At 41.4% G+C, this 4,852-nt stretch overlaps 1 pseudogene; it reads right to left on the reverse strand.

The window, feature by feature from the left end:
• Window positions 1-3,429: 3,429 nt before the first annotated feature.
• On the reverse strand, window positions 3,430-4,092 carry LOC144309389 (large ribosomal subunit protein uL1 pseudogene; annotated as a pseudogene).
• Between the last annotated feature and the right edge of the window lie 760 nt (window positions 4,093-4,852).

Raw genomic sequence — 4,852 nt, forward strand, 5'->3', positions numbered from 1 at the left:
TTCTGTAATAAAAAGCGATTGAGCTTTAAATATTATTCTGTAATAAAAAGCGATTGAGCTCTTGGGGAGCCTGTTTTTCTTAGATGGTTAAGCGTCTGATTATTAATTTTGCTAGATTTTGCCTCAGATTCTTGATATCAAGCCACATGATAGCCACATGGTCTGTCTGAAACCTGCTTAAGATTCCCCCCAATAAAATATCCTCTCTCCCTCATCATCTGCCATTTCTCCCTACACTTGCACTCTTTCTCTGTAAATAAATATTAGCAATAGAAATACCTGATTTGGGGATCCCTGGGTGGCACAGCTGTTTGGCGCCTGCCTTTGGCCCAGGGCGCGATCTTGGAGATCCGGGATCGAATCCCACATCAGGCTCCCGGTGCATGGAGCCTGCTTCTCCCTCTGACTGTGTCTCTGCCTCTCTCTCTCTCTCTCTCTCTCTCTCTCTCTCTCTCTGTGACTATCATAAATAAATAAAAATTAAAAAAAAGAAATACCTGATTTATCAAACCACAAAAAAGTCATGGATGAACATTAACTGAATAGTTAAAAATGAAAAAATTAAGGAAATCCCAAACACTGACATGTTTTATGTCTCTAATTGTCCCAAAAGGAGAGCCATACAGATGACAAATCTCAATGATTAAGAAGATTTCTATGCAAAGTGCAAAAGCATGAATAGTTGAATCCTGGGAATTAAAGACAGTCTCCATAGCCAACATGGAGCCAAACATGAAGCTCAATTTCAGGACCTGGAGATCACCACCTGAGTAAAAATCACGAGCTAGACACTTAAACAACAAATCTGATGAAGTGCTGCTAGAATAATTAATCTTGAATCAACTCAGTGAATGAATTTCCATGGTATCTTCAAATGAATCATTTGTATAGTACATATTTTGTTATCTCCAAGATACAGTTTTCACTGGTCCACATCCCCAAGGAGATAGACTGATTTGACCTGTTAGAAATATTGTCCAATGTACTTGAATAAGACACTGAAAAATACATTGAAATACAATGGACTGTTGTCACCTTGCTGTCAAAACCATACAACATCACAAAAATAAAACCATACAACAATGAGTGATACTTTTATCAAAGTTCAAATATTTGATGCCATCACTCATCATTTACCTTGCAAAGCCACCTGTGTGAGAGTATGTTTTAGAAAGGTCTTGGAGTTGACACAGATTTAACCTACCCAACACATAATGTAACTGCTGACTTTAGTATGAAAACCAAAAGGGAATCTTCAAAAGCCTATAAAAAGCACTACCATTTGATCCAGTAATCCCAATTTTGGGAAATATATCCCAAAGTCTCTGGGATATATCTCTGACATACGGACTTCAGAGAGATATCTATATTCAAAAGCATTGTTAAAAAATAGCACCTGGTCCCAACAACTTTCAAACCATCCTGAAAACCTACAAATTCGACCTGATATTTAAAGAAAGAACAGCTGGAAGGCTACAGAGAGAAGGGTTTTCGCTTCTAACAAGGTAGGAAGGCAGAAAAATAAAATAAAACATAAAAGAATCAAGTGGGGGAGGGGCAACACAAGAAGCCACGTTAAAGTCTGTGGAGAAACCCTCTAAGACAGGAAAGCCCATCCTGGGAGACGCAGGAATGTTAAAAAATCTATACCAGATTTTTCCCAGATGGAAAAGTGCTCAGCAGAGAACTCCAGCAGAACCGCAGGAGGGGCAGTGTAGCCCTCAGTTTTCCCAAGTTACTAACAGAGGAGTTGCATCTGGGGGAAATCGCACCACATATCAATGGCCAATTTTGGTATAGGGTTGGAGCGGGCATCCGTCAGGGCCTTGGGAGAAGCCGATCATTCAGGTGGAGGCTCAGGATGGATGGGTCTGGTACAGATGCAGTGAAATGCTGGAACACCTGCACCCCAATCTTTATAGCAGCAATGTCAACTATATCCAAACTGTGGAAGGAGCCTCATTGTCCATCGATAGATGAATGGATAAAGAATATGTGAGATATATATAAGGAATATTAATCAGCCATTAGAAAGAATGAATACCCACCATTTACTTTGTGGTAGAACTGGAAGGTATTATGCTGAGCGAATTCTGTCAATGAGAGAAGGATAATTATAATGTGGCTCACTCATACAGGGGATATAAAAAATAATGAAAGGTATCAAGGGGAATAATAGAAAATGAGTGGGAGGGATCCCTGTGTGGTGCAGTGGTTTGGCGCCTGCCTTTGGCCCAGAGCACGATCCTGGAGACCTGGGATTGAATCCCACATCGGGCTCCTGGTGCATGGAGCCTGCTTCTCCCTCTGCCTGTGTCTCTGCCTCTCTCTCTCTCTCTCTCTCTCTCTGTGACTATCATAAATAAATTTTAAAATGTTTTTTAAAAAAAGAAAAGGAGTGGGAATAATCTGAGAGTGTGACAAGGCATGACAGGCTCCTAAGTCTGGGAAACTAACAAGGGGGAGTGGAAGGAGAGGTAGGTAGATGGTTGGGGAGACTGACATGCACTGAGGGGGGACCTTGACAGAATGAGCACTGGGTGTTATATGTTGGCAAATGGAACTAAAATTAAAAAATACCAAAAAAAAAAAAAACCAAAAAAAGTATTATTGATACCAAAACCATTGTAGAAAGTTAGGGTCTACTCAGCAGAAAGTAGAGACGTGGAAAGGTGCATTGCATAGTGGTTAAATACCTTATACTAGAGAGTGACTCCCCATCAGCTGATTGAACACTTCTGTATGATTTGCCACCATTTGCGAACCTGATTTTCTCATAAGTCTGAAAAATACAGCCTGTGTCTTTGTTGTAATGTAATCAACAAAAATGTCCCATGGCGACCATAAAGGCTGATTCATCCTTGAGTTTTATTATCTTAAGGAGTGCTTATGACACAGTAAGAACTTGGATATATAACAAAAGGAAATCTCACTCGAGATGTAATTGGTAAGCCATAGGAGAAAACATGCGGCCAAGAAGCCTTTATCCAGCAAGGCTGCAATTGGGCAGAAGATATGAACAGAGATTTCAGTGAAGAAGACTTACTGTTGGCTCACAAGCACATGACAAAATGCTGCACAACCATTGCCATCAGGTTCACATACATCTAAACCACAATGACATACCAGCTCTCACCCCTTAGAATGGTATCATTCACAAGACAGGAAACAACTAATGCTGGCAAGGATGTGGAGAAAGGGGACCATTTTTGCACTTTTGGTGGGAATACAAGCAGGTGCAACACTCTGGAAAACAGTGGAGTTTCATCAGGAAGATAAAAATAGAGCTAGTCTATGACCCAGAAATTGCACTACTGGATATTTATCCCAAAGATACAGATGTGGTGAAACAACTGGACACCTGCCTCCCAATGTTTATTTTATTTCCTTTTTATTTTCTTTTATTTCTCTTTACCGGCAGCACTAGGATTTATTAAATGGTCTTAGTAAAGGCGCTGGGGTTTGCTCATGGTGCTCTTGATGTACAAAGCCTGGACATTCTGCCAATTCTTCTTGAGCATGGACACCAGGAATTTGACAGTTAAGTGAATATGTTACACGAGCTCATTGTCCACCATCGCTATGTGGCCAACAACCACTGCTAGACATAGCACATTCTTCATCTGGAATTTGAGGGTGGACTTCACTTCATCCACTTTGGCCACCATGTTCTCATTGTGGGTCAGAAAGGAAGGGAATTTGCCAGCTTTATTCAGGCCTGGACCCAGGATTCGTGGGATTTGCTTGATCAGAGATTTGAAGACAAAAAGGCATCATACTTGTTGGCCAACTTCTTAGCTAGGTTTTTATTCTTGTTGAATTGATTCAGTGACTCAATGTCCATGTGGGGAATATCCACTGCCTTGGCCTCATCACAGTGTTGCTAGTCCCCCAAAACACACAGGGAGAACTTGGGGCAGGGAGGGACAAAAGCCTGATGGTGTCCGTGAAGCATTTGTCCTTCTGAGGGTCGTAGTTCCTCCATCTCATCTGCAGCTCCAGTCACCAGAAACTTCCAGCGCTGTGCTGGTTCCTGTGCAGGGCCTCCCACACAGCCTTATACAGGGTGTTACGGGAGACTTTGCTGCTCATGGTAGCTCATGCCCAGTAACCGGAAAAGAGAACCCAATGTTTGTTTTATAGCGCAAATGTGTACAACAGCCAAACCATGGAAGGAACCATCATGTCCTTCAACAGATGAAGGAATAAATAAGATGTGGTCCTGTAACACAGAGTGACAACTGATTATTTCTTGTGCGTGGAAACAAAGTATACCTGTCATTTGCTTGATATGAAAGGATCTGGAGAGTATTCTGCTGAGTGAAATAAGTAAATCAGAAAAAAGGCAATCATTGTGGGGATCCTGGATCAGGATTCAATCTCCAGTCTTGAAATCATGTCCTGTGCTAGGTTATCACTCAACTGCTGAGCCACCCAGTTGTCCCAAGAAAGACAGAATATAAGAACTTCTTTATTCAGTTACATCAGATTAGGGATAGGTGAAAATGACAGACAAAAACGCACGGTACACCTGATATATTTACACAGATTAGATAGACAAAGAAATGGAATATGTAGGGCAGACTGGGTAGCTCAGTTGTTTAGCGCCTCCTTCAGCCCAGGCTGTGATCCTGGAGACCAGGATTGAGTCCCCTGTCGAGCTCCCTGCATGGATCCTGCTTCCCCCTCTGCCTGTGTTTTTGCTTGTCTCTTCCTCTGTGTCTCTCATGAATAAATCAATAAAGTGTTTTTTAAAAAGTAATGGAATATGTAAATAAAGTAGGGAAATAATGTGAAGCCTGAACTATAAAGTCAAATGATCTAAATTTGCTCCAAGAAGAAAATATGGAGA

Source organism: Canis aureus, chromosome Y (genome assembly GCF_053574225.1).
Source record: "Canis aureus isolate CA01 chromosome Y, VMU_Caureus_v.1.0, whole genome shotgun sequence".
Lineage (NCBI taxonomy): Eukaryota > Metazoa > Chordata > Mammalia > Carnivora > Canidae > Canis > Canis aureus.